The sequence below is a fragment of the Bos javanicus genome, chromosome 12, assembly GCF_032452875.1.
Source record: "Bos javanicus breed banteng chromosome 12, ARS-OSU_banteng_1.0, whole genome shotgun sequence".
Classification (NCBI taxonomy): domain Eukaryota; kingdom Metazoa; phylum Chordata; class Mammalia; order Artiodactyla; family Bovidae; genus Bos; species Bos javanicus.
In genome coordinates this window covers 77,580,859-77,607,171 of record NC_083879.1, presented here as the reverse complement: position 1 = coordinate 77,607,171, position 26,313 = coordinate 77,580,859, and the positions used below count along the sequence as shown (strand labels likewise).

The window sequence follows — 26,313 nt, the reverse complement described above, 5'->3', positions numbered from 1 at the left end:
GGGTGTTCATCCAAGATGTGACCAAGTGTGGGAGGAAGGGGGAGGTGTTGTTAACAAGCAGTCAGGGGAAGGAGAAGGAGGTGGGAAGGACCAGGTGGTTTGAGTGCTACCTAAGTGACTCGCATGCAGCCGCCAAGCAGCATCGTCTTCAGAATCTTCCGATGAGATGCAGACCGTGTACAAAACTACCCGTGCTTTCTTACTGCTGACCAGTCAGCAGATCTGTTCCTGGATTTCAGTCATGAGAAACCAGCTTTTGCAGAGAGGGCTTTGCGGGACCCCTTTGTACCAGGAAACACATGAGGGCTACTAGTCAGTTACCTTGTTTTAACACAGGTTTTCAAGTCGCTAAGTACCGGGGCTGTAACTTTTCAGTCTCATCCTACAAGTGCCACTGAGCCTGGACTTTCCGTAGTGAGATGCATTATTCGGTGGCCAGGCAGCTGAACCAGGCTCCACAGTTCTCACACGTCCTCTCACAGGCCCGCACTGCATCCTTTACTCATGATGTCGGAAGGATTGTGTTTCTCCTTCTTGAAATCTACCCCCTTTGAAGTCTGACCTGAACATAAATTATGTGAAAGAATGATGTATTCACAGATCTTGGATATTTAGTTTCTGGTCACGTTATCAGCAAGCCAGTCTAAAGATTAACTGAATTTGGGGAGGAGACGGGGGACATACAGGGCCAGAAGATTGAGGGTGTTGGTGACAGGCCATCACTCATGAACTGTTACATCCAGAGAAAGAGTATTTCAGGTTTATGTCGCTCCAGCCTTTTCCTTGCATCACTATGTTCAAAATTAAAAAGCAAATGTGAAAAACTGTCCTTTAAACCTGTGTGATTCCTGAGACTGCAGCTCCCTGGGTGCTGGCCGAAGCTGTGAGCTGGGCAGCTGGGCTTCCTGCCCGCGAGGGCCTGGCCGCGGCCGCCGTGGGCACACCCAGCTGGGCTTCCCTGCCCACGAGGGCCTGGCCGTGGCCGCCGTGGGCACACCCAGCTGGGCTTCCCTGCCCGCGAGGGCCTGGCCGCGGCCGCCAGGGGCACACCTGGCACAGACCACGCATGGCCCTGCACTGTGTTATGCTCGTCACACCAGGTGTCGAGAGTAGAAACTGTAAGCTCTCCCACAGCGTTAAAGTGGTTGGTCTTGTTGCTTCATACTTACACATAGGCCGGCCTGGAATCATAAGAGAATAAACATAAACTGTTTACTTAGGAAAGTGTATATTCAGAGCTTCCCTGGTGGCTCAGTGGTAAAGAATCTGCCTGCCAACGCAGGGAACATGGGTTCGATCCCTGGTCCAGGAAGCTCCCACATGGCGCAGTGCAGCTAAGCCCAAGAGCTGCAACTACTGAGCCGGTGCACTAGAGCCCAGGAGCTGCAGCTCCGAGCCCACGCCCACAGTTGCAAAGCCCGATGCCCAAGAGCCTGTGCTCCACAACCAGAGAGAAGCCCACGCAGCAACAGAGACCACAGCCAAAAATAAAGATTAAAAAGAAAATGTACACGCAGAAGTATTGTTTAGGGAATGGTCTCATAGCTACACAAAATACTAGGGAAATCCAGAGGACTAATAAGCACTAGATTTGAAAAGGGCCGCCTTATAGTCAGCCTGAGATATGTTTGATTCAGTGTTATCTTTGTTTTTATGTATCTGTTTTCCTTTTTGTATGACTTGGACTTACAGCATTTTTCTAAGAAAAGATGTATATTTGTACATATGTTGGTGTTTGGAAAATTTGCTTTTCTTGTTAATTAAACTTTGCATATAGATGAAGTCTAAGAGAACACCTTTGCTAGAAAGTCTTGGGAAAATCAGCTTTCCTTCGCGGTTTTTACAGTATACAGAACATGATGAATCCTCTTTAATCCATAAGTTAGGGATTGTTCAACAGCATCAATATAGACTGAAAGACCTTATTCACAAAAGGCAGGGTGTGGAAGCAATCTAAGTGTCTACCAGCAGGTGACTGGGTGAAGAAAATGTGTGTATCTGTATATGCATGTGTACAGCATTTCATTATATACATGGGATTATACACACATGTATGTAAATTTACTCAGCCATAAAGAGGGCGGGCCTGAAATGTTATGCTAATATTTCAACCAAATATTTACTGGGAAGCTGCTTTGTTGTCGTTTATTTCTTTGTGGTCAAAATAGAGACAGTTGGCTAAAATAGCATTCCTAGGACTAGACGAATGAGCCCGTTCACGTTCTCCACACAGGTTTTGTTCCAGGGGAACAAGTCCAGTGGGTCCCTGCCCTTCAGAGGGTTGGCAGGAGGGAATAACTGGAAGGTGGGGTGGAATGCTCAGATACGAAGGACTGAGGAGGCTTTGGGACGGAGCAGGACCAAGCTGGGGAGTGCAGGGTGGGTCGGATTTGGGGGGAAGGTGTCAGTGTGGGGTCCCGGGTAATTGTCAGAGGTTCTCACTGAAGGGCTCTGGGCAGGGCTGGGGGCAGGGGCTAAGTTGGTGGGGCTCAGGCCACAGTCATGGGAGGGAGGGAGCGTGGCTGGGCTGCCCGACAGCTGGACAGGACACGGGCGTCACGCTCAGCCTCAGGAGCTCAGTGTGGCTCGGGGGTGAGGGTGGTGGGCGAGAAGATATGCAGGGAGAGGCTGGCTGGGGATGTAACTGTGGGAGGCGGGTACGGGCAGAGGCCACAGGAAAAGGGCACCATGCAGGCAGCCTGGGGAGTCTGATGCTGATGAGGGAGAGTTGGGAGAAGAGATGGTGCGGAGAGGTGAGCGGGGGCTCCAGCTCAAGCCGGGCCAGGGCGAGGGGCCAGGGTACCCCCAGGGGAGCGGTCGGGGCAGCCCCCAAGACGGGGTGCTGGGTGGAGGCTGAGGGAGGGGGCTCTCCGCACGGAGGATGGAGGGGTGGGTGCCTGAGGCTGCTCAGGGGCAGAGACACCCGGACATGGGGCTCGGACCCTGGAGCTCATCCCTCTTGGTTCTGGAGGCCACAGGCCCGACATCCAGGTGCGGCTCCTCCCCAGGCTCGAGGGCCGGTTGGCTGCGCCATGGTTTGCTCTCCTTGGCTCTGAGCTGGCTGTGAAGCCAGGAGGTGGCTATTTGAAAAGAATCTCCTGTTTATTCAACAGAAATTTCCAGATACATGTATTAGTGTGAAATAAATCTGTGTACACCTTGATGTGTTTGCTAAACAGGAGAAACAGTAAAAATGAAGTAACCAGAAGGAAAAAAATTTCTCCCTGTATGCTCACATGGCCGCTCCTCGGGCCAGTGCCCGTGGGCAGCCAGGTCTTTTAAGGCCTCAGTCCTGTTGCAGTAAGGTCCCCAGTGACCCACGCTAACATAGTCACCTCTTGAAAGACCCCGTCGCTGGTGCAGTCACAGCCTGGCTTCAGCATGTGAGTTTGGAGGGACACAGTTCATTCAACCTCTAATGGATGTAAAGGTAATCTGTCCAAGTACGGCTGGATAAACTGCTTACGATTCAGGATGAGGAACCCTTTGACTTTGCCCTGTGTTTTCAGAGTGGGCTGGGGCAGGGGATAAATGCACTGAACTCTGGAGGCGGCCAGTCCACGCCTACTGTCTGTCTGGCTTTGGGCAAGTCCAGAACTTCCTACCTACACTCTCGTCTCAGTGTTCTCATAGGTAAGATGGAAATGAAGGTGCCTGCTTCAAAGGTTGCTGTGAGGATTAAATCGGTTAAGATATACGAAGCTCTTGGAGGTGTACCTGGTTCCTAGTGAGTGCTGTCTAAGCGCTGGTTGTGGTTGTCGCTTACACAACCCTCCCTTTGGAGAGGGTGGTGTTTATGCAGAACTAAAGTGTGTATATGAGGATGGAAATCGATGTGTTACTCTCCCTGAACTTTGTTGTATAGAATGTCTAGAGTCGGTGGGCAGGGGCTTCTGACGTCATGGAAAAATTAAACCGTGCTTCTGTGTACCTCTGGTCATTTGACCTCGTGGCTGAGCCTCTGACTTAGGCAGGATGGGAGTTTGCTCCCAGCGAGGCTGAGTGCGGTCCCCCAGGGGCGGCCCTGGACACAGTCCTTTAGAACCCTGCAGCCAAGAATGGCCTAGAAGACGCCCCAGGCCGCGAGCCTTGTTTCCGCTGTCTTCTCAGGGCAGGGAGATTCTGGAGGGTGATCTTTTGAGCAGAATTAATAGCATTCTTTGTTGTTTGTGTCATTCAGAGTAACTCTGCTGTCCGTGGTCTCGATGTTTGTGTCCTCCCACCAAGACTCATATGTTGAAATCCTGACCTCCAGCGTGATCGTATTTGGGTGTCGGGCCTTTGGGAGGTGATTAGGTCATGAGGTTAGAGCCCTCATGGGTGGGATTAGTGCCCTTATAAAGGGACCCCAGAGAGCTCCCTGCCCCTTCCGCTGGGCAAGGACACAGCGCGATGCCCTCTGTGAACCAGAAGGTGGGCCTTCACTCAGCACTGAGGCTGCTGGTGCCTTGAGCTCGACTTCTTACCCTCCTGAACTGTGAGGAATGAATGTGCTTTATCAGTCAGCCTGTTCATGGTAATTTTCTCAGAGCAGACTAAGACAGACTCCTGTTTGCTGGGTCCCTGCACTTGGAAGGCTCCGTTCGGGCACTTCACCTGTGCCGTCTCAAGCGTGCCCACCCGCCTCTGGGAGGCACAACTGAGCATTGGACGGAGGAGGACACTGAGGCTCAGTGGTCCCGTCGCGTGCGGCGTCAGTGCCCAGGCCGGTCTGATCCTGAAGCCAGGCACCCCACCGGCAGCCCTCCCGCCACCCGGGGCCCGGGTCGGGGTGTGGAGAGCAAGCTCGGCAGCAAAGCGGCCAAGTTCTTCTAAGTAAGAGGCTGTTGATGTGGAGATCTGTTTTCCTTTTGAAGAGAGCAAAGGAGGACCACTTGGAGATCGTTTCGAAATCACATAGTTCAGGTGTTTCTATCACCAGGGAAGAGAGGCCTCGTGTCTCAGAAGAGCCCTCAGTGGCAAGACAAGCTCTAAACTGGGTCAGAAATGGGAGTAACAAGGCAAGAGGTAGGTCTCACCTCTTAATAACCATCAGGAATAAGCAGCTCACAGGGGCAGTGTGTGACTATATTATGGAAATTTTGCTTATATGAGAAAACAAAAAGTAATAAAACAGAGTCCAAGAAAGCTTAGATATTAATAATTAATGGTGAGTTCAAGGAGGTTTAGATAAGTAACGGTGGGTTAATATCAGAACTTTAACTAGAAATACCAAACCCGAGAGGTGAAAGTGTCCCAGAAACATTAATGTTTAATGAGACAGAGGTGAGCATAGCCAAGAGCTCACCGCTGAGCAGAGTCCGAAGTCAGGGAGGAAAGAGGGACCTGCTTCCTGGGACTGGGCACTTGAGACAGGTCATGGCTGATGGAGTCTGAGGGCCTGTGCTTGCGATGAAATGCCCCCCACCCCCCGACCCCCAGCCCTGGAGGAGACGGGGGAGGGTGCAGCCTGGGCCTTGGGCCATGTTCTAGACAGCAGAGATTTCTCCACATACGCATCAGTCTTGCTCGATCACATGTCCTGCTTCTTTAGAAAATAACTCAGTTGTACTGAGGACACTGTGTCCCAGGAACACACTTACACATAAACAGAAAACTTGGACAAGAGTCTAGCAAAACAGAGGTCCATTCTGTGAAGAAATGAAATGCCTGTGATGGACCAAACCAACCAAACCAACGGGCAGGCAAGCCGAAGCGATCTGGCGGGGTCAGGGGTCGCTGGCAGGTGAAGTGGCTGTGAGTCCTTACCTGGGAGGGTCATGCGGGGAACAGTGTAGACGGGCCTCGCAGGTGCTTGCTGCCCTGGGGACTCCGTCTTCTGGGGGGCCTGGCTGACCAGGGGGTTTCATGCAGCCGGGAAGTGTGATGCCACCAGCCATCCTGTTGAGGCTGGGACTTGACCCGGGGCCGTCTGCGCTGCCTCTGGAAATGGGCTTGCGTGGAGCTCCCCTGGGCAGAAGCTAACAGAGAAAGGCTTCTCAGCCATCTTCGTTCAAATTGGAGTGGAGAGGAATGGGCAAGTCACTTGGGCAAAGAAGACAAGGCCTATAATTCACAGGGTACGAACGTTTTACAAGAAGCAAGTAAAATCATGATGGATAAAAGGGCTTTGTTCAAATGCTGATGTTTGATAGGCCTTTCAAAAAATAAATAGGCTTTATTGATTTGGGTGTGAAGAAATAGACCCATTTAATAATTAAAGTTCAGTGAATTTTTAAAAAATATTCAGTGAGTTGTGACGAATGTACGCATCACCAGAATTGCCACCATAATCAGACGCGGGACCATTTCCTTCAACCCAGAAGGTGCCCCCGTGCTCCTCTGTCGGGCTTCTCCCCGAGCCCTGCCCTCAGCAGTCCCCGCTCCGCTTCCTGACACTTTGGTGCGCCGTTTCCAGACGTATTTGGACTCTCACAGCACGTCACCTTTTGTGCCTGGCTGCTTTTACTCAGCACATGCGATTGAGATTTAGTTGTATTATTCTATCTGTATCCCTCAGTTTGTTTATGGATATGCAAGTTGATGGGCATTTGGGTTGTTTCTAGCTATTGCCTATTATGAATAGAGCTGCCATAAACACTCATGTGCCGATCTTTATATAGATGTATGAAATCTTTTATGGTGGGAGTATTTCCGAGAGTGAGACTGCTCAGTTATATGGTGAATATATGTTTAACTATGAAGATTCTTCCCAAAGTTACTGCACCATTTTGCATTCCCAGAAGCAAGGGACAGGAGTTCCAGTTACCCAAATCTTTGCCACCACGACTTGATATTAGCAGTAATTTCAATTTTGCTCATTCTGGTGGGTGTATGATAGTATCGCATTGTGGTTTTTCTTTTCATTTCCCTAATGACTAATGATGTTGAGCATCTTTTTGGGTGCTTACTTGAGATTCATATATCATTGGTATAATATCTGTTTGAATCTTTTGCCCATTTTTAATTGGCTTCTTTTGCTTTCTTCTTGAGTTCTAAGAGTTGTCTCTATAACACAAGTCATTTATCCGATACATAATTTTTGTTTTCCAGACAGTTTCTCCCACTCTGTTTGCCTTTTCATGTAATCCTGGATGCATTTTGAGGGCAGAGTCTTCTGATTTTGATAAAGTCCAGCTTATCTAAGTTATTTGTTCTTCTTGTTTCCTAATAACAGATTTTCTTCTAGAATTTTAGCTCTTGCAGTTGGATACATTTTGAATTTAAGTATATTTATATGGTGTGAGATAAGAGCTGTAGTTCATTTTTCTTGCATATGGATAGTCCATTGTTCAGCATCATTTGTTGCAAAGACGGTCCATTCTTGAATTGCCTTGCCACTTATATCAGAAACATCTAGCCATACAAATGTGCTCTACTTCTGGACTCTATTCTGTTCCATTGATTGTTTTTACCAGTTATTTTTATTGATATATAAATCACATACCATAAAATTCACCATATTAAAAGTGTACAGTTCATTGGTTTTTAGTATATTCACAAGATTATGCAACCACCACCACTATCTAATTTTACAGCATTTTCATCACCCCCAAAAGACTGTTTCAGTGATTTTTTTCCCCCAGATTCTCTGATATAATTGACATATAACGTTGTTTATATTTAAGGTACAATGTGTTCAATTACACTTAATATACTGCAGTATAACTACCATCATAGTGCCTCATACCATTCGTACTGTTGCAAATGGAAGGATTAAAATTTTAAATTTTTTCTTTTGATTTTTTCTTGATGAATTGATTGTTCAGTAGTGTATTATTTAATCTCCAAATATTTATAAATTTTTTCAGGTTTTGTCTTGTTGCTCTCTAGTTTCAAACCATTGTGGTCAGAAGAGATACTTGCTATGATTTCAGTTTCTTAGATTTGTGAAGACTTGTTTTGTGACCTAGAATAAGATCGATCCTAAAGAAAGTGCCATGGCGTTTGAGAATGTTTATTCTGCCGCCGTTGGATGGACTATTCTGTATATGTTTGTTAGGTTGACTTTGTGGCTCAAGTCCAATGTTTTCTTGTTGATTTTTTGTCTGCAGGATCTATCCACTGATGAAAGTGGGGTCTTGAAGTTCTCTGCTATTAATTGTGCTGTTGTCTTAATTCACACTTCAGGTCTGTTCCTATTTGCTTAACTTTAACAGTGCTCCCAGGTTGGAGGTGTATATATATTTACGGTTGTTATATCTTCTTGATGAATTAACCTCCCTCTTTGTCTCTTATCATTGTTGGCGTCTGTTTTGTCTGATTTTAAGTATCGCCACTGCTGGCCTCTTGGTTTCCTCTTGCTTGGAGTATCCTTTCCCATCCCTTCACTTGGAGATTATGTGTGTCCTGAAAGCTGAAGTGAATCTCCTGTAAGCAACATATAGTTGGGTCTTGCTTTTGTTAAATCCCATCCAGGCACTCCATGTCTTTCGGTTGGAAAATTCAGTTTGCATGTTAAGGTAATTATTGGTAGGTAACACTCCAGTACTCTTGCCTGGAAAATCCCATGGACAGAGGAGCCCGGTAGGCTGCAGTCCATGGGGTCACTAAGAGTCGGACACAACTGAGCAACTTCACTTTCACTTTTCAATTTCATGCATTGGAAAAGGAAATGGCAACCCGCTCCAGTGTTCTTGTCTGGAGAATCCCAGGGACGGGGTAGCCTGGTGGGCTGCCATCTATGGGGTCACACAGAGTCGGACACGACTGACACGACTTAGCAGCAGCAGCAAACCCTTATTAATGCCATCTTACTGCTCTCTGACTGTTGTGTAGTTCCCTTGTTTCTTCCTGTCTTGTTGCCTTTCTCTGGTGGTGTGCTCCAATTCCGTTCTCTTTATATTTTGTGAATCTGCTGTAGGTTTTTGCTTGTGGTTGCCAGGGGACTCATATAAAACGTCTTATAGATATAAGTCTATTAGTATTCTGTCCTTTAACCTTTGTACCACAATTAAGTGGTTAACACACCATATTACAGTATTAGAGTATTCTGAATTTGGCTGTGTGTTTACTTTTACCAGTGTCCTGTATATTTTCATATGTTTTCATGATACTGATTAGAGTGTGTTCCTTAAGCATTTTTAATAAGGCAGTTCTAAGGGTGATGAATTCTCTCAGCTTTTGTTTGGATAATTCCTTGTTTTTCTTTCATTTCTGAAGGATAATTTTGCCAGATAGAGTATTCTTCATTGGCAGTTTTTTGTTTGTTTTTTTTTTTAGTTCCAGCACTTTGAATATATTAGCCCATGCTCCCCTAGCTCTCTGATGAGAAATGCACTGATAGTTTAATGGGTGTTCCTTTATAGATTACAGTCGTTTCTCTTGCTGCTTTTAGGATTTTCTCTTTGTCTTTGATTTTGAACAGTTTCATCATAGTGTATCCTAGCGAAGATCATTTGGGTTTGAAATGATGGGGTGACCTATATCTTCATGAACGTGGATGTCCAGATTTTTTTCCCTGGTTGGGTAAGTTCCCTGCCATTTTCCCTTTAAATAAGTTTTTTACCCTCTTCTCCCTTTCTTGTCTTTCTGGAACTCCACTAATTCACATATCAGTTCTTTTGCTGGGTCCCCTAATTCCCCTAGGCTCTCTTCGTTCTCTTGCACGCTTTCCTCTTTATCCTTCTGTGTCTGGGTCTTTTGGAGTCCTTTCCTCTAATTCACAGACCCTTCTTCTGTGTGGTCTGTTCTGCTGGTGGTGCTCTCTGTGCACTTTGCATTTCCTTCTCTGAGTCCTTCAGCTCCAGAACCTCTTTCTGGTTCTTTTTTAATAATTTCTCTCTCTTTGCTGATTTTCTCATTTTGTTCATATATTGTTTTCGTGATTGCATTGACTTGCCTTTCTGGGTTTTCTTGTAGCTCAGGTTTCCTTAGAACAGTTATTTGTAACTCTCTATTAAGTACATTGTAGAGCTCCATGTATTAGGATTTGGATACTGGGAAATTATTGCTGTCCTTTGGTGATGTCACATGTCCTTGATTGTTCATGTTTCTTGGCGTTTCGTGTTGCTGCTTTCACATTTGAGGTAGCAGTCACCACCTCCCCTCTTTGCCTCGATAGATTCCGAAGCTCTCTCACAGCTCGTATGAACACACCAGCTCCACACCTCCCACTTGCCTTGTGGCAGGATTCTTAGGCTTGTGCGTCTTCTGATCTCCCAAGGCACCAGGCTGGCTGTTGATAGCCTCTCCTTTTCAGGAAATCGGTGCTGCAGCTCCAGTTTGTGCTTTCTCCCTGGTCTGCTTTCTGTGCGTGTCCCCTAGCCTTTCACCACATCTCGCTCTCAGGAGCATGTAAAGGGAGCCGTTCTGAGAGTCGAGGAGGTGTGGGCAAGGCAAGCAGGGTGCTGGGGGTGCCCACAGGCCAGATGGGGGCTCCTTGGGTGAGGCTTCCCTAGCAGTTTGTAGACGGGCTTCCTGATGGAGTCCACAGTGCAGACACAAATTAACGACCTCCGAGAATCTAATCTGCTCTTGTTCCCATCTGTCTCTGCCTCCAGTCCTGGAGGGCCTGATTTGATACCCTGGGTGCTGCAGGAGAGAAGTGTCTCTCTGACGGTCCCGCAGCTGGGCAAGCTGGGCGCTCTCCCTTTCCCCCGAGGGAGAAGGCCTTGTTTTGCCCCGGGTACTCCAACCTGGGGTTGGTGGTGATGCTGGCATGGTCAGCCTGCCCCTCCTGGAGTCCAGGCAGGCTGTCCACACAGCACCGGTGTGTCCAGGCACGTGGTTTTCTGCTCTGTGGGGCGCTGGAACCTCCCTGGAAAGCTGGATTCACCAGGCGCTCTCGTCTGTAGGTGACCGCCCGTGTGAGTCTTCTGAGGTGCTCCCAGCTGGCGGCTGAGAGGGGTGGAGCCTCTCACGGGCCCCTGCTGGTTCCACAGCCCCCATTACCCGATGCACAGATGGGCCGGACTCCTCCCGAGTCCCTGGGCGAACGGTGCTGGGCCCCCCGATTCCCCAGAGGCTGACTTTTGTTGTTGGAGGAGAACAAAATTTGAGGGACGTCTGTGACACAGCACTCTCGTGATCTTGATGTGTGCCTCTAATTCTGCAGTCGTCTGCGTGGCTCTGTAGTAGATACAGAAGTGCAAGCTTTGTTTGGCTTCTTCCATAGTTTTTGCTATTCTATTCTCTAATTTGAACTTCTATTTATATTTTAAAATCAGCTCATCAATTTCTTAAAAAAAAAAAACCCAGAACCTATTGTGATTTTCATTAAGATTATGTTGAATCTATAATTCAGTTTGGGGAGGATTATCATTTTTACAGTGTTGAGTTCTGATCTGTGAGAACATGGTCTATCTCTCCGCTTATATATTTAATTTCTCTCAATACTGTATAAAATTTTTATTTACAGGTCATATTTTGTTAATGTCCATATGTCGTTCATATTTTTTGGTGCTATTGTAAAGGGTACTAGATTTCTAAAGTTCCTGTTTTTAGTATATTTTATATTTTAAAATACACTAGTTTTCTGCTAGTATACAAAAATACAGTTAATTTTTGTGTATTGCCCTTGTATGCTAAGACTCTGTTAAATTCACTTATTGGTTCCAGTAGCTTTTTGTCAGTTCTTTAGGATTTTTAATACAATCATGTTAGCTGTGAACAAAGATAGCTTCTTTTCCTCTAGTGTATGCCTTTTCTTCATTACTCTGCGTGTGTGTTAAGTCACTTCAGTTGTGTCCGACTCTTTGCAATCCAATGAACTGAAGCCCGCCAGGCTCCTCTGCCCATGGAATCCTCCAGGCAAGAATACTGGAGTGGGTTGCCATGCCCTCCTCCAGGGGATCTTTCCAACCCAGGGATCAAGCCCATGTCTACTTCTCCTGCAGTGGCAGGCGAATTCTTTACCACTGGCACCACTCTTACTCTGGCTAGGCTCCATATCCTGTGTTGAATAGAAATGGGAAGAGAGGAATCACTGCCTTGTTTCCAGTCTGAAAAAGTGAAAGTCGCTCAGTCATGTCCAACTGTTTGTGACCCCATGGACTATACAGTCCATGGAATACTCCAGGCCAGAATTCTGGAGTGGGTAGCCTTTCCCTTCTCCAGGGGATCTTACCAACTCAGGGATCGAGCCAAGGTCTCTCACATTGCAGGCAGATTCTTTACCACAGAGAAGTATTTGATTATTTATTAAAAGGGGTGTTAGCTGTAGGGATGCTGTTTATCAGATTGAGAAAGTTCTCTTTTATTCTTTGTTTTCTGATAATTTTTATCATGAATTGTTGAATTTTGTCAAATAATTTTTCCTGCATGTGTTGAGATCATTGTGAGGTTTTTCTGTTTAAATTCATTGATTGGTTTTCAAATATTAAGCTTAATTTACATTCCTCAGATGAAACAGTCCTTGGTAATGATGTATCATCCTTTTTACATTTTGCTGGATTTGATATGCTAATTTTATTCAGGACCTTTTTTTTTGTTTGTTTATGTTCATAAAAGATATTGGCCAGTAGTCTTCTTTGCCATGAATGTCTTTATTTGGTTTTGTTGTCAGGGTAATATTGACCTCATAAAAGAAGTTGTGAAAGGTTCCTTTCTCTTCTATTTTCTGGAAAAGTTTATTTAATATTCACATTTTTATACTTAAATGTTTGGTAGAATTTACCAATGAAGCCATGTACCTCTCCAAGTAAAAGTTCATAGATATAGTTATTCAGCTTATTTTTTCCTTTAGTGACATTTGACTGTGTCTTTAAAGGAATTTTTTACTTTAAGTTTAAAATTTACTGGTATAAAGTTGTTCACTATATACATTTATTACCCTTTAATGTTTGTAATATATAGATAGATAGATGTCCCGCCTCTGATTTCTTATATTGATAATTCAAATTTTCTTTCTTTTTTGGTTGGAGAGCACGGAAGTAGAGTGACTAGTACAATGATTCTCACATATCTATTACCCAGTCAATAATGATCCACATTTTGCCACAGTTCATTAATCCTTTTTTTTTTACTTGCAGTATTTTAAAGTTCTATTTTACAACTTCTAGATAGTTCAGTATGCATCTCTTAAAAAGTAAGCATTTTTTTAATAGAACCATATGCCATTAGCTATTCCTAAAACTATCAATTGTGATTCCTTGGTGTCATCTTTTACTTATATATATGCCTATAGGGTTTTCCTGATTGTCTCAGAAATGCCATTTTATAGTTGATAGGTTCAAATCAGAATCCAAACAAGGTCTGCACCTTACCCAGGGCTGTTACGTGCCTTAGATCTCTTAATCCAGCATGAATCATTTTAATAAAATTTCCTCCCATAGAATGTTCTACATTCTGGGTTTGACTGTTTGCTTCCAGTTGGCTTCAGTTGACTTCGTTCTTCCATGAAAAGAGCTTCTTCAGTCTGAGTCACTGTGAAACGTCTTGGGGCCTCTGTCCTCCCGGGGACCCTTCCTCAGCTCTCATGCCATGGGGCCGTGTTGAGTGGGGCACCTCCCACTTTACAGCCAGGGCAACATCCGCTTCTCCGTCCAGCTCAAACCAGGCCACTTCTCTGCTGCCTGGGTCTCCCTGACGTCTGCGTGCTCAGTCGCTCAGTCGTGTCCAACTCTGTGTGACTTCATGGACTATATAGCCTGCCAGGCTCCTCTGTCCAGGAGATTCTCCAGGCAAGAATACTGGAGTGGGTTGCCATGCCGTCCTCCAGGGGATCTTCCCGACCCAGGGATCGAATCTTGCATCTCCCGCATCGGCAGGCGGAGTCTTCACCACCGCACCACCTGGGAAACCCCTCTGACTTCTGACCTCCACTTAATCACCTATCTGTCTTGTTCATGGAGTTTTCCGTGTGTTTTAAGCCTTGTCCAGCAAATCTGTCTTCTACTCTGATAGTGTATGTTTTCTTTAAATGTTACGTTTTATGAAAGCATAACACACAGAGAAGTGTAGAGATCACAAGCTTGATGGAGTCCATAATAGGTACACACCCTAGATCAGGTGTCCTTCTGTCCTGACATCCAGCAGAGAGGTTGGTCAGGCTGTGATTTACCGCCATGTAACTATAAGCACAGGTGTTCCCTGGTGGTCCGGTGGCTAGGATTTGCTACTTTCTGGTGTGGGCCATGGGTTCAATCCCTGGTCGGGAAATTACTGCAGCCAAAAAATTAATTGAAAAACTAAATATAATCACATAGTTGTTGTTGTTTTAGTTTCTAAGTCATTTCTCTTGAGACCCCATGGACTGTAGCCCACCAGGCTCCTGTCCATGGAATTCTCCAGGCGAAAATTACTGGAGTGGGTTGGCCTTCCCTTCTCCATGGCATCTTCCCAAACCAGGGGTGGAACCCGAGTCCCCTGCATCGGCACATGGAGTCTTTCCCCTGAGCCACCAGGGAAGCCCGTATTCACACTGCCTGTGCTGTTCCGGTCTGACTCTCACTCAGCACTGCTTTCAGGTTTACACGTGTTGCTACGCAGAACAGGCTTGTCCATTTTCATCACTGTAGAGTGTTCGTTCCTCAGCCTGCCTACCACTGTTCATTAGCCCATTTTACTGTTAAGGAACATTTCAGTAGTATCTGGTTGGGGCCATTCTAAATGACGCTGGTCAGAATATTCTCATCCAAGTCTTTCTGGTGAACCTGCTCCCAAATTTCTGTGTCACGTATGCCTGGAGTGGAGTTGCTGGGCTGTTGTGTCTGCAGAGGCTTAGCTTTTATAGATGCTGCCAAATGGTCTTCCACTGTGGTTGCACTAGACAATTTCTTAAAACACACAACTTACCCTGTCTCTTCCCAGGCTTACCTAATACCCTTCAGTACCCCATCACATGGAGGTGAAATCCGCCTTCCTTAGCGCCTTCTGCAGGGCTCCCAGCCCCCAGGGGTGCCTGGCCGTTCCCTCTGCTCAGACCACCCTCTCCCCTGACCACCCTCAACCTGTGCCTGCCTGTTGCCCCTTGAAGACTCTGCTCTTCAGGTAGTTCTCCTTCAGGATGCGTGGTGTCCCCATCTTTTCATCTCTGGGGAGGGACTCCTGAGAGACCAGGGAAACCTCCAGTAATCTTCCCCTCAGATACCAGAAGGGGAGGAAGACACAGCTCATCCCCCTGACCACGGGCTGCTCCCACAACAGGGCGGGGAGAGGAGAGAGACCTGATTTTCTTGTCCTTGGCTGACATTGCTTTGTTCATTTTTATAGAAGAAAGTTGTTTTGGGAGAGGAAGGAGACAAAGTTCCTATAAATCAAAAGAAAAAATTGTTAACCACCTCACTGAAATGATCAGGCTGTTCAATTAGGAAAATGGCTGGATAAGCCCAGTGGAGCTTCCCTAAGTCTTTCTCTTTATTATGATTGAAAGAACCCTGTAAACTTAATTTTAAAAGAGAAAAAGGCCCATGATGAAAAGCAGTTCTGGTATTTTTTAAACAAGTCTGAAAAAGCGGTTAACCTGAATGTGGCAGCGTTTCTTCTCTGCTGACCACAGGGCATTTTTACATTTTAACTGGATTTTGGTCTCCCAGGAGTGGCCTGCCTGTTGTTTTTTTAAGTGCTTTTGAAAAGCCAAGTGTAGAGCAGATCATGCTTTTTAGTAACATTTAGGGTCCTGATATCCACCCCCAAACGCCAGAGGCCAAGATGTGTGAAGGCTGCTGTCAGCCTCCCGTGGGTGCCGGCGGTCACGTAGCCTTCCCAGTGGGCTTTGCCTTTGCTTGTTTGGCTGGGGACAGAGTGTCTAAGAGGCTTGGATTTACTTGGCTCAGTGCATCCAGCCCCTTTAAAGCCGTCACTTCAACAAAATACATATTTCTGGGAATTTTGGACTCAAGATATTCTGACTGCCATTGGTGAGCAGTGATCAGATGCGTGTTCAGACTCACAGGAATATGAATAAATGGATCCACTTTATGTGAAGTGTTTAAACGCATGTTCAGTAATATGCCCTTAATTTCCTCCCCTAATCCCTTCTTGCTTGTAATTCAGTTTTAATTGAGTTTTACTTGGGCTGGAAAAGCACTGAAAGGATCGGCATGCTTTGCTCGGTCACGTCCGACTCTGCGACCCCATGGACAATATGTAGCCCACCAGGCTCCTCTGCCCATGGGATTTCTCAGGCAAGATTACTGGAGTGGGGTGCCATTTCCTTCTCCTTGAATGCTCTGGGGACACTTAACTAATCAACAAACCCATCAGGCTTAATTTTGAGTTGTATTTTCATTTTTTAAAGGCTTCTTTAAAAAAAAACAACACATCTTTAAAGCTGGAATTGTGTGTGTGCACGCGTGTGTGCACTGTGTGCTGGGGGTGATTCTCCTTCGTGTGTCCTGAGGGAGGTGTGAGCTTTCCTAGGTTTGCATTCCTCTTGCCTTCCTGACCGCCTCCAGGTAGCCAACATCCTTCTAGAGAACTTAAACTGGTTTTTAGTCATATTCTTAGCAAAAAGTAATTCTGAAGGTGCTTCTGTTACTGCCACCGGAAGCAGTGAGTCCGGATTCCAGAACCCTGGAAATGGAGTCCGGTTGTTCCCGACTTGCCGTGGCCAGCAGTGCCCACCAGCGGTGAGGTCCTGGGCTGGTGCCTCCTGCATGGGGCTCAGGGCTCCTTTGTAGTGGAGGTGCTCTTCTGGGGCCTCGGGTTGGCGGTCGTCTTCCAGTCTTCTCCCGAAATTCATTCTGCCCCACAGTGTTGGCCCCTGGCTGCTTGCCTGTGGGTCCTGGGGCCCCGGATAGCTGAGCTCGTGTCTCCCATGTCTCCCGCCACCTGCCCGGCCCCCTTGGCCTGGGTGATGCAGGCCCTTCTGAGGTTGGCAGTGGCTTAGCTTTGACCTTTGACCCTCTTGTTCCTCCAAAGCTGTGAAATACTGCATTAAGTATAGGGGACCTGGGCCTAGCTGGGGCCTCAGCTGCATTTGTTACTGTTTTATTATTATTTTATTTATTCATTCACTTTAGGGGAAGCTTGACTTCTAAAATGGTTATCTAGTTGTTTAAATGGGTCTATTTCTCTTCTTTCTGGGACGTTTTGTCCACCTAGAAGGGACTGACTTTGTTCTTTTGTACTTCCTCTAACTTAAATTTAAGTTGCATTTCCAGACTCCCATTTCTCACATAAGAAAGCAGACAGTCAGAAACCACTTTAAGTTAAGCATTTAAGCCTTAAAATGTTTCTGAAAGACAAAACCTTTTAAATAGTCCACTCATGGGTAGTGGACGCCATTGCTTTCTGCCTGAATTGTGTCTAAGAAGAAAAAAAAAAAAGATGCTTGGGGGCATACAGAGTCTGGTGGGAGTTACCTACCTTCACAGAGACCTGCTGGCCCTGCAGGCGGGGGTGGGGAGGGGGATGAAGGGTCGGGGGGCACAAATGCAGATTCCTGACTCCTTCCCCATTGATGGGGGGCTTGCTGCTGGCAGAACAAACATGTTTTGAGCAACTGCCAGCAAGCAAGTTAAAAGCTGCTCCTCTAGCAGGCCTGCAGAACAATATCCTGAGCGGCAAATCATCTGCCGCATCTCCCGGCATGGCCACAGTGGGAAGTCTCTGGTCGGCCGCCAGTGGCCCGGCCCCGGGTGGCTCATGGCAGCCGGCAAGGCCCAAGTCTTGCCCCAGGCCCCGACCCGCAGAGGCCCCTGCGTCCCGGGTGACACCTCGGACTTCTCGCCCCTCCTTCTAGGAGCCCAGGTGACAGTCTCAGAGAAGTCTGCCTGGTTGTGTCGTGTGTGGGGTTCCAGAAAACAACTGAATTTTAAGGGAGGCCATTGCAAAGCTGTTGTAGAGCTACTTGGATGCTGGTGGAAATTCAAAGGGAAGTTTTTGCTATTGATTAGGGATTGTCGACTGAGCAACTGAACTGAACTGAGGGATTGTGAAGTGTGTTGAACTCAGATGAAAACATAAACTGGTAATAATTACAGGCGGAGTGGCTGACAGATTGCCTTCTTTCCACAATCCTACTTAATTTTTTTTTCACTCAGCTTTCTTTGATGTATAATTTACACACAAGCAAGCTTGCACATTAAGTGCAAAGATGGATGATTTTGCCAAATGTATATACCCATGGAGCTACTGCCCTGGTAGAGATAAGAACACCCCCCCAGACACACACACTGGTCTGAGTGTTGTCCCTGGAGGTTGGTTCCTTAGGTTCTGGATGGTGGCCTTTCGTTGCGCATGGATGCTCACTGCAGGGGAGGCTGGGGCAGGGCTCCAGAGCGCTTGCCCTCCCTGATCCGTGCCTCCGTGTCTGGCTTCTGAAGGAGGCGGTGACAGAGCCACCAGTCTAGATGTGGCTTTCACAAGTCTGCACCCTGAGCGGCATCTGAGCCTGTGGTTTTGACAGAGAATGTGAGATTCCCAACACGCTGAAGGCTGCAGGGTCTCTTTGGGAGTCTGGACCGAAAGGGAAACCTCTTGCTTTACTGCAGCAAGTATTTATTAAGTGCTTGCTGCACACCCTGAACCGAGCTAGGTGATGTGGGAAACATGAGATGAAGAGAATGCTAAACCCCTACCCTTGAGGAGTGTTGTGGTTTCGAGAAACAGTTTAGAGAGAATGGTTCCAGGCAGAACAAAGTGCAGAATGAAAACATGGGGTCCCCTGTTCAGAAGGCAGGGAAGTGCTGTTAAAGGTCTTCAATAGGAAGCCTTTTCCTTTCTTCAGTCTCTCTTGACTTACCGTGTTTTTTCAGTTGCTATTTTACATTTTATTGTATATTATTTTACTATTATGTTAAATTCTCAGCCTTCAATTTATCCTTTACCTTTATATTGGACAACTTCAGTTTTAAGTTTAAATGCAAATATAGGAACATTTAATTCATATGTGGAATCACAGAAATGACAATATTTTGTAATTCGTGCATACATACATACTTTATTCTTGTCAGAATTAGAAACTCTGCTCTGAACTCTCTCACCTGCATTGATTTCCCTTTTCAACACGTGCACGCTCTGCAGACAGTCTGCCTTCGGCCCCCGGTGCTGGAGCAGAGACCGAGGACGGGGACCAGGGTCTCTGCGGGTCGCCCTGCCCGCCCTGTGGGTTCGTGTGGGTGGTCGGCCTGTTCGGGAGGGCCCGTGGAAGGAAGGGGCGGTGGGGGGGAGGTAGGGTTTGCCTGCCGGTGTTGGCCTGAACACTGTGCCTCCTTCCTGCGTTCAGCGCGGCTTCTGCCTGGAAGGGACAGGCGTCCTCTCCTGGCTGACCTGGCGTGGATGTGAGACCCCGCCTCGGCCTCGCTCAGCCTCCTCGCGGGCCCACCAGGACTCTGCTCCTGGGGTGTCGAGGACGCCGTGAGCCGCCGGGGCTGCGCGGAGCTGCTCTGCGGGCCAGAAGGCGGCAAAGTGCCGCCCCGGGCTTCTCTCACGCAGCACAGGTTCAGAGCAGATCGTTAACGATTCCAGGACAGGGGCCCTGCACGTGCTGGGCCCCGGCAGGCTGCCTGGTGGGTGCCCCGTGCCTGGGAAACGCCGGCGTGTGCCGGAGGGCTGAGGGCGGAAGTGGAGCCTGGCCGGCGCCCCCGGGGCTGGGCGCTGGGCTTGTCCCGAGTCTGGGTGGGAGGCCCCGAGAGGGCACCTGGCACAGCCTCCGCAGGGCAGGCAGGAGGGGCTTCCTGGGGGTCCGGCTGCAGGCGGGACAGGCGTGGGAGCCCTCCTGGCGCAGGTCCTCAGCCCCTGCCCTCCCCGAGGACTCGGGCTCTGACCCCGCAGCTCCTTCGGCCTGGGGCGCTCCCCAGGTGAGGGGCCACCTCGTCTCCCCGGTGGTCCGTGTTTCAGAGATGACAACGGTGGCCGTTACAGTGGCGTGGCATTAAGTTTCCTCAGGAACGTCTGGCATGGGCAGAGCAGGACGGCGGCCAGGCCGCACTGGGAGGCCCCGAGGGGCGAGGGGACCCGGGAAGGCTCAGAACCTGCGGGGCGACCGCGAGTGGGGACCAGCCTGCTGACCCCAGAGGCGCCGTGCCCGCCAATGCGGGCGCCGTCAGGAAGCCGCTTTGCTGTCACGTGCCCGGGGCCTCCGGCGGCGGCAGCAGGAAGCCCTGGGCCGTCGTGAGGGAAGCGGGCGAGGAGCGGCATCAAAGCGGCCGCAGGGCCCGGGGGGGGGGGGCGGCCCGAGCCGGGGCAGAGGTCGAGCGGCTTGTTTTCCCACCTGTTTCCTACAGCCCGAGGGACTTCTGAGGGATTTCCGTGTAACGAGCAGACTCTCGGGCGTCTCTCAGGGGAGAGGAATGTTAGAGGGGGGAGGCGGTGCCCGTACAAGGAGACGAGCCCTCCAGAGAGCACACGTCACACACGCGTGTGACGCACGAGGTCGACCGAGGAGAGCTGGACACGGCCGCGGGGGAGGCGCGGCGAGTGGCCGTCCCCAGGCTGGTCCTGCGCCCGGCCGGCCATGGCAGAGCCGCTTCGCCTAACTGTGCGACCCAAGCCGGTCGTTGCTCCTGCCTTTTCTAGCGCGGTCTAATCTAACCCTGACGGCAGGCAGTTGGGCGCTGTTCATGGCTTAAGGATTTATCACTCAGAGAAAAGAGTAAGATCTCCGTGTCCTCGTTTCTAACTCTTTAGCATTGCCTTGTGTCATAAAATACTAATCCTGCATGAATATTTTGTAGAGACGCCTCTTTTGTAGAGGTGGTTTTCATGTTAGACGCTGGTGCCCATTTACACCCTTTTGCAGTCTAAGGAGAGTTAAATATTAGCCGTTTTCTATTTGGTTCACCTGGCGTGTGTGTTTCTAAATGTGGTCCCAGTGTGTACAACAGTTCTAATTAGTAAACCAGATTAAACTCTTAAATGAAATCCTGCCTTTTTACACTCTTGCCACCAGGTGGCTAAGAAAAAATATTAAGCAGGGAAAAAACCAACGATTATGCGGAGGACTCATAATTACTTTCAATTTCTGCTTCAGCAATGAAACAGGAAACTCTAGATGGACTGTGTTTCAGTAAGAAAACTGCTGAATAAGTGACAGGCATTTCAAGTAGTGCCAGACCAGATGGACATTTCCATGAGTGTTTTTGTTTTCTTAAAGATTGACAATGTTAAACTCACCAAATTTTGCTGAAGTGAAACTTTTTGAGACTCTCTCTGAGCCTGTTCCACCTCTGGGCTGACCCCTGGACGTCCACATTATTCCTGACCTATTGGACTTGAGACAAGGGTTTGGCTTTTGGGCTTCAGGATTCCCGAGGGGAGGGTGACTAAGTCCTGATCACAGCAGGGCCTCCCGGTCCAGGCTTTAAACATCAGTAACGTTGTCTACAGAAACACTGCGTGAGTTCATTTAGAATCCGCTCTAAAACCCGAAAGTAAGATACACCAAGTTGGATGTTAACTCCTTTGTGTCCCTTTTCATTGATTCTTTATATTAACGGTAAAACACTAGAGGGAAATCTATGCGTGGGGGGTGGTGACACAACAGGGTAGAAACCCCTTCAGGCTTCTCTTCAGGAATACATCTATTAAAGACAGCACCCAACCCCCCACCCCACACTGCTACAGCATCCCGGCCGTGGCCTCGTCCAGTGAAAACACAACCCCACCAGTTGCTCACCAGTCCTCCTGTGGCCGCTCAACTTCCGTGCCTCCACTTTGCCCTTCGGTGCTCTAATTTATTAACTTTGACAAGTAACCTCTTGGTTGTACAGGATTTTATTCGCAATTCATTTTTCTGATTCAAAGTGAACATGAGTGCCTTAATCCTCTAATGGGAATTAATTGCTTGTTTCAGTGCTTAACTCTGATCCTTTCTCAATCCCCACAGGGACAAGGCTCTTCCTGAAGGCTCTGTGTGTGTTGTTCAAAACACAATCAGAAAGGTAATGATGTTTTTCTTGTGAAGGGAGCCAGAAATGCACAATATTAATTTTTTTTATTACATAAGTGGTAGTCTTAATATAGGATGTAATTCAGTAGATAAAATGTAGAGAATTATAATCCGTTCATTCTATCAGGCTACAGTATTTCCTAGAAAAGAAGGTTAACTTTTTATTGCCAGGTTTTCTTTTATGGAAATAAGCCAGCCTCTTCTGCAGAAGAAAGTTACTGAACTGATTTTCTACAGAGTTGGAATCAACACACTGGCCTACCCATGATCATTTCTATGTAATGTCACCTTCCCAGGTATTTGCCTTGGCTCTGCAAAATTAAGGTCATGACTAATGCTTGATTCCCCTCTCCCATTTATTATGTAGAATATTCTTTTCTGTTTCATTTGTAAGGGGCTTCCTTGATAAGAATATAAGCTAGCAGATGTGTAAGATCTTGCTATAGGAAGCAGTTGGGATGGAGAACTTAAGGTGGGAATACAGTCACAGGGAAGAGGGGATTAACCTTCGCTGAGTCCCAAGGCCTGGCACAGTCAGGAGAGATTGGCTCTTAGGGAGACAGGAATGAATGCAGTTTTCAACAATAGGCACAGATGCTCAGAAAGTTTAGCATGCCCAGAGGCCCGCATGTGTTAGGTGACGGAGGGGGAGTTTGATTCAGGCCCGCCCCTGTGCCACAGCACCCTTCAATGGGCCGACCTGGGAGCGCCTCTTTCACGTTAGAGATGAACAGTCTTCAGTTGCTCTGGAAAAGCCCAAACGGCTCATCGCCTATGTTATTTACTGAACCAAGTCCTTACACTTTATCCAAGACTCCGACCCTAACCCAGGGCCGTGGAAGGAGCTACGTGGCAGGAGGAGAACGGGGTGGGAGACACAGGGATGTGCCCCCGACAGAAGGCAGCGTCCCCTTCCGTCGTGGCACTGCCACCCCTCCGACACTGGCCCAGGGGGTGGTGCTCAGGAGGGGCCCAGCGTGCTCCTGACCGGTGGATCGCAGGCGTGTTCTGAGGTAGCCCTGCAGCGGCTGGGAGGACCTGCCCATGTAATAGTCTCTGACGTGTTCTGCTGGCCGTGACCCTCACAGCAGCCCTTGGCAATCAGCTGAATATGATGGACAAAGACCAGAGCACAGGGCAACAAGGAACTCGAAAGAGAAAAACTAAACCCAAAGCTAGCAGAGAAAGGAAATAGTAAAGGTTAGAACAGACATGAATAGAGAAAAATCAATGAAACCAAGAGCTGGTTTTCTTAAAAGAGCAAAAAACTGACAATCGTTTAGCTAGATTAAGAAAAAAAGAGACGATATAAATCAGAATGAAAGCGAGAACATTACAACCCATTTTACAGAAATGAAAAGGATTGTAAGAGAATACTTATGAACAATTGTATGGCAACAAACTGGTAACCTAAATGGATAAATTCCTAGAAACATGCACCTCACTAAGACTGGAATCATGTTACTAGCAAGGAGATCAACTTCGTAATCAAGAATCCCTCCACAATGAAAATACGAACCAGAGGCTTCACTGTTGAATTCTGCCAAACATGCAAAGAGAATCAGCACCAGTTCTCCTCAAACTCTTCCCAAAAATTTAAGAGGAGGGAACACTTCCAAACTCATTTAGTGAGGTTAGCACTACCCTGATAACCAATGCCAGAAAAAGACACTATATGAAAAACACAAACCAATGTCTCTGATGAAAATTGATGCAAAAATTTGAAACAAAATACTAACAGAGAATTCAGTGACACATTAAAAGGATTATATACCATGACCAAGTGGGATTTACTCGTGGAATGCAATGATGGTTCAACGTATGAAAATCAGTCAGTATACACTGAAGTCCGATGTATACTACATTAACGGGATGAAGGGGAAAAACACTATCTCAACTGATACAGAAAATCATGTGACAAGATTCAACACTACCTCATGGCAAAAGCATTTAATTAGGAATAGAAAGAAACTAATTACACCATCCTAATAAAGGCCGTGTATGATAAGCCCACAGCTAACATCAAACTTAATGGTGAAAAAGCTTTTCTCTAAGATCAGGAACAAGACAGGGATGTTTGCTTTTACCACTTACTTTTAGTATAGTGATAAAAGAAAAAATAATTATAGACATCCAAATTAGAAAGGAAGAAATGGAATTCTCTCTGTTCACATGATCTTATATAGAAAATCCTAACATTTCCACAAGAAAATTAAGTTGCAGAATAAAACCAGTACACAAAAATCAGTTGCATTTGTATATACTAACAATGAACACTCTCCCCCCAAATTTTACACTTACGATTACACAAAAAGAATAAAATACTTAGAAATAAATGTAACCAAGGAGGTGAAAGACTTGTACACTGAAAACTACAAAACATTATTAAAGGAAATCAAATAATTGGAAAGACATCTCATCTTCATGGATTATGACTTAAATTATTAAGATGTCAGTACTACCTAAACAGATTTAATGTTCTTGTCAAAATTTCCAAATAGTATTTTTCTTTCAGAAATAGAAAAATCCCTCCTGAAATTCATACGGAATTTCAAGGAACTGCAAAAGAGCAAAGCAATCTAGAGGAAAAAACAAAGTTGGAGGTCTCATATGTCCTGATTCCAAAACATACTTCAAAGCTACAGCGATCAAAATAGCATCATACTGACACTAAGACAAATTCAGTTGAACACAGTGAAAAGTGAAAGTGAAAGTCGCTCAGTCGTGTCCCAACTCTTTGTGACCCCATGAACTGTACAGTCCATGGAATTCTCCAGGCCGGAATACTGGAGTGGGTAGCCTATCCCTTCTTGGATGGATCTTCCCAACTCAGTTATAGAACAGGGGTCTCTGGCATTACAGGTGGATTCTTTACCAACTGAGCTATCAGGGAAGCCTTATTGAACACAATAGAGAACCTAGAAATAAATCCTTAGATGTATGGTCAAATGATTTTTTGACAAAGGTGGAAAGACCAATGGGTAGAAAGACAGTTTTTTACAACTGTTGGAAAACTGGGTATCTATATGCAAAAGAATGAAGTTGAACCCCTACTTTATCTACACGATACACAAAGATTAACTCAAAATAGCTCAGTCTTCAACATAACTAAAACTATAAAACTCAGGAGAAGATACAGAACAGGAGCTTTATGACACTGGGCTTGGCAGGGGTTTCTTGGCTATGACACCAGAACTACAGGCAATAAAAGCAGAAGTTGGGTGACATCAGGATGTAAACTATGTGCAGCAAAATCCACAATCAGCAGAGCAGAAAGGCAGCCTGGGAAACGGGAGAAGATACTTACACATCGCATGTCCAATAAAAGGTCAATATTCAGAAGCTCCAGGTAACTCCTATGTCTCAACAATGGAAAACAATCTGATTAAAAACCAGGCAAAGGACTTGAATAAACATTTCTCCAAAGAAGATATATGGCCAACATGAAAAGATGTTTAAAATCACTAATCATTACAGAAATGCAAATTAAAACCCACAATGAAGCAAAGTGAAAAGACAACCCACAGCATGGGAGAAAACATTTGCAAATGAAGAAATCAATAAGGAATTAATCTCCAAAATACACCAATATCAAAAAACAAAAATAGGCAGAAAACATACACTTCTCCAAAGATGACAAACAGGTGACTGAAGAGCACATGAAAAGATGATCAACATCACTAGTTATTAGAGAAATGTGAGTTAAAACTATAATGAGGTTATCACCTCACACCAGTCAGGATGGCCATCATCAAAAAGTATACAAACAGTAAATGCTAGAGGGCGTGGAGAAAAGGGACGCCGCCTCTGCTGCTGGTGGGCTGTACACTGGTGCCGCATCCATGGAGAACAGTAGGGAGGGTCCTTAAAAACGAAACAGGACTACCACGTAATCAACAGTCCCACTGCTGGGTGTACATCTGGAGGAAACTAATTCAAAAAGATACTCGCACCCCAGTGTTCACTGCAGTACTATTTACAGTAGCCAAGACATATAAGCAACCCAAATGTCCCCTTGACAGGAATGGATGAAGATGTGTGTGTGTGTATAAATATATGGAATATTAATTATAAAGAACGAAATAATACCATTGTAAGCAATATGAATGGACCTAGAGATTATCATACTAAGACAGACAAATATATGATGTCACTCATGTGGACTCTAAAATATTATACAAATGAACTTATTTACAAAACAGAAACAGACTTTCAAGGTTTGAAAATAAACCTGTGTTTACCAAAGGGGAAACTTGGGGAGGGTGATAAATTATAAACACAGGATTAACACATACTACTATATAGAAAATAGATAACCAACAAGGATCTACTTGTAGCACAGGGAACTCTACTCAACATTCTGTACTCATCTATACGAGTGAAGGATCTGAAAAAGGGTGAATAGATGAATAACTGAATCACTTTGCTATACACCTGAAACACTGTAAATCAATTATAGTCCAATAAAAATTTTTTAAAATCCTTAATGAGATACACCTCACACCCTTTAGGAAGACCACTATTTAAAAGAGAAAGAGAAAGGGAGGGAGGAGGAAGAA

At 46.4% G+C, this 26,313-nt stretch overlaps 1 protein-coding gene across 6 annotated transcripts in view; it reads left to right on the top strand.

Annotated features, from left to right (window-relative positions):
• The window catches only part of GGACT (gamma-glutamylamine cyclotransferase), a 49,446-nt gene that overhangs the window by 16,688 nt on the left and 6,445 nt on the right, over positions 1-26,313 (top strand). For 5 of the 6 annotated variants that reach the window (XM_061435314.1, XM_061435317.1, XM_061435313.1 and 2 more), the window contains one exon: positions 21,692-21,746. The exons of the other annotated variant lie outside the window; for it this stretch is intronic. The gene's annotated coding sequence lies outside the window, so the exon portion shown is untranslated. The remainder of the gene's footprint in view (positions 1-21,691; positions 21,747-26,313) is intronic. 6 annotated transcript variants of the gene reach the window in all.